Below are 10,798 nucleotides of genomic sequence, written 5' to 3'. Positions count from 1 at the left end.
AAGGTCGTGGGTTCGAGACCCACACCAGACACAATTTTTGTCTTTACCTTTTTTCATTTTGTCCGCATCACATGTGTGCAACATTCAGTATGTTCGTCCAACGTTATAGTGAAGATCTTCACAATAAATTGAGGTTTTCGACCTTATCTGAAAGGGTCAGGTCCACCAAGACGTCCTTGAAATCTTCCAGAAGCTTCTGGCGATCCTCCTCCAACTGCTGGGCACATCAGAGTTAACATGGGCCGGACATCGGTTGTGGAACGACTTAATCTGCTTCCGGTAGTTAGCAGGGATGATAATGAGGGCTCTGACCTCATACCAGGTCAGCTTAGTTCCAGTCTGTTACGTAGTTCCAGTCTATTGCTTAGTTCCAGTGTATTGCTTAGTTCCAGTCCATTGCTTAGTTCCAGTCTATTGCTTAGTTCCAGTCTATTGCATAGGTCCAGTCCATTGCTTAGTTCCAGTCTATTGCATAGGTCCAGTCCATTGCTTAGTTCCAGTCTATTGCATAGGTCCAGTCCATTGCTTAGTTCCAGTCTATTGCTTAGTTCCAGTCTATTAATTAGTTCCAGTCTGTTACTTAGTTCCAGTCTATTGCTTAGTTCCAGTCTATTGCACAGGTCCAGTCCATTGCTTAGTTCCAGTCTATTGCTTAGTTCCAGTCTATTAATTAGTTCCAGTCTGTTACTTAGTTCCAGTCTATTGCTTAGTTCCAGTCTATTGTTTAGTTCCAGTCTATTGCAACGAAAATAAAAAGTAAAACTCATTTCTTCGTGGAAAATTGAGAGGAAAACACGACAGCAACATGGAGATTTACCCTGTGGTTATTTTGCCGGCAAGTCGGCAACGGTGGGTCAAACAGTATTTTGCCGTGGTAATCTCAGTGCTTTATATAATACTAAGTCCCATAAAATGTTCTTGGGGGCGTAGCTCAGTGGTAGAGCACTCGCTTGGCATGCGAGAGGACCCGGGTTCAATCCCCGACGCCTCCATTTTTGTTATGTGGAAAATTCATTTTCAGTCTCGTGTATATATATATATATGTATATGTATATGTATATATACATATATCGTCCGATCAGGGAAGTTAAGCAACGTTGGGTGTGGTTAGTACTTGGATGGGTGACCGTCTGGGAACACCAGATGCTGTTATCCCTGGGGATAGGGAAGAAAGAATACTTCCCACGTATTCCCTGCGTGGCGTACAAGGCGACTAAAAGGGGAGGGAACGGGAGGCTGGAAGATAAAGATATTGTAAAGATGTAGCGAATATAAGGCTGCACTGATGATACGGATATCGCCGAAGCAAGTAGTAATGAAGATTAAGGTGCGCTGAAAATTATTTTGTAGTGAAGATAAATATATAGGCTGAAATCATTCTTTAGTGAAGATATATGTATATGCTGAAATTCTGTATTGAACACCATGGAGTAATGATAATGATGAGAGTGTACTGACGATGAGGGTTTAGTTAAAGTAGTGACAATTGCCTTTGCAATGATAATAAGGGAGTAACACAATGAGGAACACAAACTTTACAAGGCTACGTTCAAGCCAGACTTTGAACCAAGTTCGGTAAACAGAAGGGTGATGTTAAGATGAGAGTGTAGTGAGGAAGAGTATAGTGATGATAAGGATATTGTCAAGATAGCTTGTACTGAAGAAAAGAATGTAGTGAAGATACGAATGTAGTAGAGATAAGGGTTATTAAAGATTAAAGTTTATTCAAAATAATTATGTAGTGAAGATAAGAACTATTTTTAGTGAACATCAGGGAGTACAATGGTGATGGTATGGTAGAAATAACGGTGTAGTGAAGAAGAGGGTATAGTGAAGATATGATTTATTGAAAATACGCTTGTAGCGAAGATGTAGTTTGTGAATATGATGTAGTGAACTTAACCTTATTGACCTGATCCCCCAAATCCTCCAAGCTACGTTCAAGGGCGGATCCAAAGCCGACCGAAAAGGTTATTTCTCTGTGTATTGTTAGTGGTGGTGGTGTGTGTAGGTGTGTGTAATCATCTATCTGACCTCGTGGGGCCCCGTGTAAGTACGTTGTTTGTGTGAGCGGGTAGAATCTGAAGCCTTCTTTGAAACCAGCTTAGTCAAGATAAGGTCATATGAAGATGAGGTTGTGGTGAAGATTATAGTAAGCCTAGCACAGTGAAGATAAAGGGATTAAGGAGAGGAGATGTAGTAAAGATTATAGTGAACACAAAAGGATTCAAGCTAGGTGCAGGGTCGGCCTACGGGCTTGAACTTACATTTTAGGTCAAAGGCATCACCAGTACACCCTGGCCAGCATTAAAGTTTATCCGTACACACACACACGCACACACACATAAGTGCATATATATATATATATATATATATATATATATATATATATATATATATATATATATATATATATATATACACTGTACCAGAAGCATTAACTAAAGCTCATTTGGTGAAATCGTGTTTCCTCACATTAAATGTTATCTCTGATGTCCAAAATTCTTCTTTTTGGTCTTTCATTTTCTATGTTTCCCACTTGACTTTCTTCAGTCGAAGTGATTTACCGTTCATGTTTTAGATTAAACTATATTTGTCAACTTACCAATTCCCTCTCCCATCTCACCATGACGCTTCTTATTGTTCTTTGATTTGAATCCTCAGTTTTCACCTCTCCTTCAACATGATAACCTCTGAATCTGTGAGTGTGTAATTACCTATTTTTACTCTGTGAGGAGAGAGTTCTACACTCGCCAGGCCAAATCTCTAGAACATTCCGTACTAATATACAACTTGTAAGATTTATGTATGGTTTCTGCCTTAACCATGACCTCATTCTTCTTATTCCATTCATCAACCACTCTTATATAAACTTAGAATTACTTCTCTGAATATATTTTAACAATATTGCCCTAATTTCATGCTATGTTCTCTAGGTTTGTGTGTGTGTGTGTGTGTGTGTGTGTGTGTGTGTGTGTGTGTGTGTGTGTGTGTGTGTGTGTGTGTTTGTGTGTGTGTGTGTGTGTGTGTGTTCTCAGAAAGTAACTGTAATATTCAACAAGGATTTCCCAAAAGCCATTTACCTCATATCCTTTTATTTCGATGCTTGAAAATGGCTAAATTTTCGTCAAAGTGTTTTTTGTCTTATTAGTATTTATAATGATTTATTGATTCAAAAAGTATTGGTATTTCGAAACTATTTAGAGCCTTCAACATCTCTAGCCATCTTCACTACACTCTCAACACCATTGGCCATCTTGACTATTTCTTCGACACCTTTAGATTTCATCAAATAATTATCGCAGCAAAACTAGATAAATCCGTCTACATATCCGGATTTGTATGGGATTTAATCTGGATAGATCTGTTACGTGACGTCACATAACCCAGGGGTATATAAGGCCGGCGGCGAGAGAAGTGTAATCATTTGAGGATGGGACTCCGTACCGACAACATCTCCTCTCACACTCTCCGGCAAGAAGAAAATTTGGTAAGTGCACCTCAGGCCGGAATCAAAATGAGTGTTCCAGTTGGAAAATTGACCCAGAAGGATGTGAATGACCTGGTGGTCATGAGAGAGGTGGGTCGGGGAGGCAACGCCAAGATTGAAACGGTGTTGTTCCGTGGATCGTGTTGCGTCATCAAAACCCTTCTGGACGGAGTGAGTTCGAAAAGTCTTATGGATGAAGCCGACATTCACAGGAGACTGGCTGGGGCAGGAGGAGCCCCTCTCCTTCGAGCAGTGTGCCGCAACCCCCCACTGATCATCTTAAGCCACACTGGCCAGCCTTATGATAAGTACATGAGAACATGTCGGTCGGACGAGGAACTGGTCGAGTCCGCCATCATGGTCGCTCGTCGGCTGATGGAAATCCATAAGAAAAACATTGTCCATAATGACGTCAAGGTCGAGAATGTGACCGTGACGATGGGTGACAAGCCAGAGTTTCACATCATCGACTTTGGCTTGAGCGTTAAGAAGGGAAGCTGCGTTGAGTACAATGTTCCTGACCTGTGGTTGGCCCCTGAGGTCAGGGAGCGCAAGCCGGTCTCCCCAGCCAGTGACGTCTTCTCTTTTGGGCATCTAATGAGGCACGTGTCCATCCTGGTCAGGAACCAGGGTGTGCGGGAAAGCCTCCAGGATCTTTACCAAACAGCGACCCACAGCCACCCCTCAGAGAGACCAGCTCTGCCACTTATTATTGGTGAGCTGAAGAAGGTGATGAGGTCAGTCCGCCGGAGGCGTACCAGAGGAGGGGGCCAACGGAACCAGAGGAAGGGCAGGAAATGAGGTGCCCTTCCTCAACTATCTACCTCACAATAAGAACTTTGTTTTAGAGGAAATTTTACTTTTAATGTAATGGGAAAGAACTTTGTTTTAGAGGAAATTATTATTTCTATATAGCTTAAAACGGGAGAGACCTTTATTTTAGAGGAAATTAAAATATTTATTTAAAACGGGAAAAAATTATGGAACTCGACATGCAACCACCTCCTCGTGGTGAGTTCTGGGTGATAAGAGATCAAACATCTCTTATCAGCTAAGAGTTGCATACAAACGTATTTCCTGATAAGTAAAAGACAACTGGATAATGTTCTTATGATCTTAAATGTTCTTAGAGTCTGGCTAGTGTTATCTTGGACGTCTTCTATCCCCTACAGCTCGGGCTGGACCCAAACTGTATCATGGACAACGATAAATGATCTTAGACTAGCTATCATGGACAGCGATAAATGATTTAGCCTAACCATTATGGACAACGATAAGTGATCTTAGCCTTACTATCATGGACAACGATAAATGGTCTTAGCCTAGCCATCAAGGCCCATTTTCAGTCATCCATCATAAATTTGCATGTTATTCTAATATCATTAGTAGTTTTAACCATATAGAAGACTGACTTGGTTCAGTTGTATGTTTTCATACAAGAACAAATTGAAGAGTCCCAAGCATTTTGAAATGGCATTTGTACTACTTAACTCTCGATGTTAGTGAAAACATGTGAGATAACCAGGACTGAGCAGCTTTCCTGTGTGCTGTGAATTTTTGACCTTCCTTTCACCCCCCCCCCCTCTCTCTCTCTCTCTCTCTCTCTCTCTCTCTCTCTCTCTCTCTCTCTCTCTCTCTCTCTCTCTCTCTCTCTCTCTCTCTCTCTCTCTCTCTCTCTCTCTCTCTCTCTCTCTCTCTCTCATCAAAATATTCGAAATTATGAAATTCAATGTAGCCAATATATTGTGGATGAGAGAGCTTGGGAAGTGAGTCAGTTGTTGTTCGCTGATGATACAGCGCTGGTGGCTGATTCATGTGAGAAACTGCAGAAGCTGGTGACTGAGTTTGGTAAAGTGTGTGAAAGAAGAAAGTTAAGAGTAAATGTGAATAAGAGCAAGGTTATTAGGTACAGTAGGGTTGAGGGTCAAGTCAATTGGGAGGTAAGTTTGAATGGAGAAAAACTGGAGGAAGTAAAGTGTTTTAGATATCTGGGAGTGGATCTGGCAGCGGATGGAACCATGAAAGCGGAAGTGAATCATAGGGTGGGGGAGGGGGCGAAAATCCTGGGAGCCTTGAAGAATGTGTGGAAGTCGAGAACATTATCTCGGAAAGCAAAAATGTGTTTCAAGGAATAGTGGTTCCAACAATGTTGTATGGTTGCGAGGCGTGGGCTATGGATAGAGTTGTGCGCAGGAGGGTGGATGTGCTGGAAATAAGACGTTTGAGGACAATGTGTAGTGTGAGGTGGTTTGATCGAGTAAGTAATGTAAGGGTAAGAGAGATGTGTGGAAATAAAAAGAGCGTGGTTGAGAGAGCAGAAGAGGGTGTTTTGAAATGGTTTGGGCACATGGAGAGAATGAGTGAGGAAAGATTGACCAAGAGGATATATGTGTCGGAGGTAGAGGGAACGAGGAGAAGTGGGAGACCAAATTGGAGGTGGAGAAATGGAGTGAAAAAGATTTTGAGTGATCGGGGCCTGAACATGCAGGAGGGTGAATGGCGGGCAAGGAATAGAGTGAATTGGAGTCATGTGGTATACAGGGGTTGACGTGCTGTCAGTGGATTGAAGCAAGGCATGTGAAGCGTCTGGGGTAAACCATGGAAAGCTGTGTAGGTATGTATATTTGCGTGTGTGGACGTGTGTATGTACATGTGTATGGGGGGGGGGGGGTTGGGCCATTTCTTTCGTCTGTTTCCTTGCGCTACCTCGCAAACGCGGGAGACGGCGACAAAGTATAAAAAAAAAAAAAAAAAAAAAAAAAAAAAAAAAAAAATATATATATATATATATATATATATATATATATATATATATATATATATATATATATATATATATATATATATATATATATATATATATATGTATATGTATGTATGTATGTATGTATATTCCATTTGATTATTTTACTTTGTCGCTGTCTCCCGTGTTAGCGAGGTAGCGCAAGGAAACAGACGAAAGAATGGCCCAACCCACCCACATACACATGTGTATACATACACGTCCACACACAGCACATATACATACCTATACATCTCAATGTATACATATATATACACACACACACAGACATATACATATATACACATGTACATAATTCACACTGTCTGCCTTTATTCATTCCCATCGCCACCCCGCCACACATGGAATAACAACACCCTCCCCCCTCAAGTGTGCGAGGTAGAGCTAGGAAAAGACAACAAAGGCCCCATTCGTTCACCCTCAGTCTCTAGCTGTCATGTAATAATGCATATATATATATATATATATATATATATATATATATATATATATATATATATATATATATATATATATATATATATATATATATATATATTATTTTTATTTTTATCATACTTTGTCGCTGTCTCCCGCGTTTGCGAGGTAGCGCAAAGGAAACAGACGAAAGAAATGGCCCAACCCCCCCCCCCATACACATGTATATACATACGTCCACACACGCAAATATACATACCTACACAGCTTTCCATGGTTTACCCCAGACGCTTCACAAGCCTTGCTTCAATCCACTGACAGCACGTCAACCCCGGTATACCACATCGCTCCAATTCACTCTATTCCTTGCCCTCCTTTCACCCTCCTGCATGTTCAGGCCCCGATCACACAAAATCTTTTTCACTCCATCTTTCCACCTCCAATTTGGTCTCCCTCTTCTCCTCGTTCCCTCCACCTCCGACACATATATCCTCTTGGTCAATCTTTCCTCACTCATCCTCTCCATGTGCCCAAACCACTTCAAAACACCCTCTTCTGCTCTCTCAACCACGCTCTTTTTATTTCCACACATCTCTCTTACCCTTACGTTACTCACTCGATCAAACCACCTCACACCACACACTGTCCTCAAACATCTCATTTCCAGCACATCCATCCTCCTGCGCACAACTCTATCCATAGCCCACGCCTCGCAACCATACAACATTGTTGGAACCACTATTCCTTCAAACATACCCATAATGTTTGTCAGTGGCGTAAATATACCTAGATTCATGTCTAAAATCTGAGATACCAGAATATTTTAAAAATTTCCTTCCCAATATATATATATCTATATATATATATATATATATATATATATATATATATATATATATATATATATATATATATATATATATATATATATATATATATATATATATATATATATATATATATATATATATATATATATATATATATAGACTTTTGGATGTCAATGTGCTGAGAGGTGCAACTGGAGGGATGTCTGATCATTATCTTGTGGAGGCTAAGGTGAAGATTAGTATGGGTTTTCAGAAAAGAAGAGTGAATGTTGGGGTGAAGAAGGTGGTGAGAGTAAGTGAGCTTGGGAAGGAGACCTGTGTGAAGAATATCAGGAGAGACTGTGTACAGAATGGAAAAAGGTGAGAACAATGGAAGTAAGGAGAGTGGGGGAGGAATGGGATGTATTTAGGGAATCAGTGATGGATTGCGCAAAAGATGCTTGTGGCATGAGAAGAGTGGGAGGTGGGCTGTTTAGAAAGGGTAGTGAGTGGTGGGATGAAGAAGTAAGAGTATTAGTGAAAGAGAAGAGAGAGGCATTTGGACGATTTTTGCAGGGAAAAAATGCAATTGAGTGGGAGAAGTATAAAAGAAAGAGACAGGAGGTCAAGAGAAAGGTGCAAGAGGTGAAAAAAAAGGCAAATGAGAGTTGGGGTGAGAGACTATCAGTAAATTTTAGGGAGAATAAAAAGATGTTCTGGAAGGAGGTAAATAGGGTGCGTAAGACAAGGGAGCAAATGGGAACTTCAGTGAAGGGCGTAAATGGAGAGGTAATAACAAGTAGTGGTGATGTGAGAAGGAGATGGAATGAGTATTTTGAAGGTTTGTTGAATGTGTCTGATGACAGAGTGGCAGATATAGGGTGTTTGGGTCGAGGTGGTGTGCAAAGTGAGAGGGTTAGGGAAAATGATTTGGTAAACAGAGAAGAGGTAGTAAAAGCTTTGCGGAAGATGAAAGCCGGCAAGGCAGCAGGTTTGGATGGTATTGCAGTGGAATTTATTAAAAAAGGGGGTGACTGTATTGTTGACTGGTTGGTAAGGTTATTTAATGTATGTATGACTCATGGTGAGGTGCCTGAGGATTGGCGGAATGCGTGCATAGTGCCATTGTACAAAGGCAAAGGGGATAAGAGTGAGTGCTCAAATTACAGAGGTATAAGTTTGTTGAGTATTCCTGGTAAATTATATGGGAGAGTATTGATTGAGAGGGTGAAGGCATGTACAGAGCATCAGATTGGGGAAGAGCAGTGTGGTTTCAGAAGTGGTAGAGGATGTGTGGATCAGGTGTTTGCTTTGAAGAATGTATGCGAGAAATACTTAGAAAAGCAAATGGATTTGTATGTAGCATTTATGGATCTGGAGAAGGCATATGATAGAGTTGATAGAGATGCTCTGTGGAAGGTATTAAGAATATATGGTGCGGGAGGAAAGTTGTTAGAAGCAGTGAAAAGTTTTTATCGAGGATGTAAGGCATGTGTACGTGTAGGAAGAGAGGAAAGTGATTGTTTCTCAGTGAATGTAGGTTTGCGCCAGGGGTGTGTGATGTCTCCATGGTTGTTTAATTTGTTTATGGATGGGGTTGTTAGGGAGGTAAATGCAAGAGTCTTGGAAAGAGGGGCAAGTATGAAGTCTGTTGGGGATGAGAGAGCTTGGGAAGTGAGTCAGTTGTTGTTCGCTGATGATACAGCGCTGGTGGCGGATTCATGTGAGAAACTGTAGAAGCTGGTGACGGAGTTTGGTAAAGTGTGTGGAAGAAGAAAGTTAAGAGTAAATGTGAATAAGAGCAAGGTTATTAGGTACAGTAGGGTTGAGGGTCAAGTCAATTGGGAGGTGAGTTTGAATGGAGAAAAACTGGAGGAAGTGAAGTGTTTTAGATATCTGGGAGTGGATCTGTCAGCGGATGGAACCATGGAAGCGGAAGTGGATCATAGGGTGGGGGATGGGGCGAAAATTTTGGGAGCCTTGAAAAATGTGTGGAAGTCGAGAACATTATCCCGGAAAGCAAAAATGGGTATGTTTGAAGGAATAGTGGTTCCAACAATGTTGTATGGTTGCGAGGCGTGGGCTATGGATAGAGTTGTGCGCAGGAGGATGGATGTGCTGGAAATGAGATGTTTGAGGACAATGTGTGGTGTGAGGTGGTTTGATCGAGTAAGTAACGTAAGGGTAAGAGAGATGTGTGGAAATAAAAAGAGCGTGGTTGAGAGAGCAGAAGAGGGTGTTTTGAAATGGTTTGGGCACATGGAGAGAATGAGTGAGGAAAGATTGACCAAGAGGATATATGTGTCGGAGGTGGAGGGAACGAGGAGAAGAGGGAGACCAAATTGGAGGTGGAAAGATGGAGTGAAAAAGATTTTGTGTGATCGGGGCCTGAACATGCAGGAGGGTGAAAGGAGGGCAAGGAACAGAGTGAATTGGAGCGATGTGGTATACAGGGGTTGACGTGCTGTCAGTGGATTGAATCAAGGCATGTGAAGCGTCTGGGGTAAACCATGGAAAGCTGTGTAGGTATGTATATTTGCGTGTGTGGACGTGTGTATGTACATGTGTATGGGGGGGGTTGGGCCATTTCTTTCGTCTGTTTCCTTGCGCTACCTCGCAAACGCGGGAGACAGCGACAAAGTATAAAAAAAAATATATATATATATATATATATATATATATATATATATATATATATATATATATATATATATATATATATATATATATATATATATATATATTTTTATACTATTCGCCATTTCCCGCGATAGCGAGGTAGCGTTAAGAACAGAGGACTGGGCCTTTGAGGGAATATCCTCACCTGGCCCCCTTCTCTGTTCCTTCTTTTGGAAAATTAAAAAAAACGAGAGGGAAGGATTTCCAGCCCCCGCTCCCTTCCCTTTTAGTCGCCTTCTACGACACGCAGGGAATACGTGGGAAGTATTCTTTCTCCCCTATCCCCAGGGATATATATATATATATATATATATATATATATATATATATATATAAAATATTCTGGTATCTCAGATTTTAGACATGAATCTAGGTATATTTACGCCACTGACAAACATTATGACCTTCATTTCCTTGTAGCAGATACAGGTTTTCAGATAACGCAATTATCAATAAATGGATCACTCCCAATTGGTGGTTTAAGTATGATGAGTGAACAGCAGGACACAATCGTCCTGGTCTTACACAAGATATCATACCACCATCACCAATGGTTAATGTGTGTGGATCTTAAGATGGTGACTTTTCTCCTGGGTCAGC

This window comes from Panulirus ornatus, chromosome 58 (assembly GCF_036320965.1).
Source record: "Panulirus ornatus isolate Po-2019 chromosome 58, ASM3632096v1, whole genome shotgun sequence".
NCBI classification, from domain to species: Eukaryota; Metazoa; Arthropoda; class Malacostraca; order Decapoda; family Palinuridae; genus Panulirus; species Panulirus ornatus.
The sequence above is the reverse complement of the archived record's forward strand: the minus strand, read 5'-3'. Positions refer to the sequence as shown.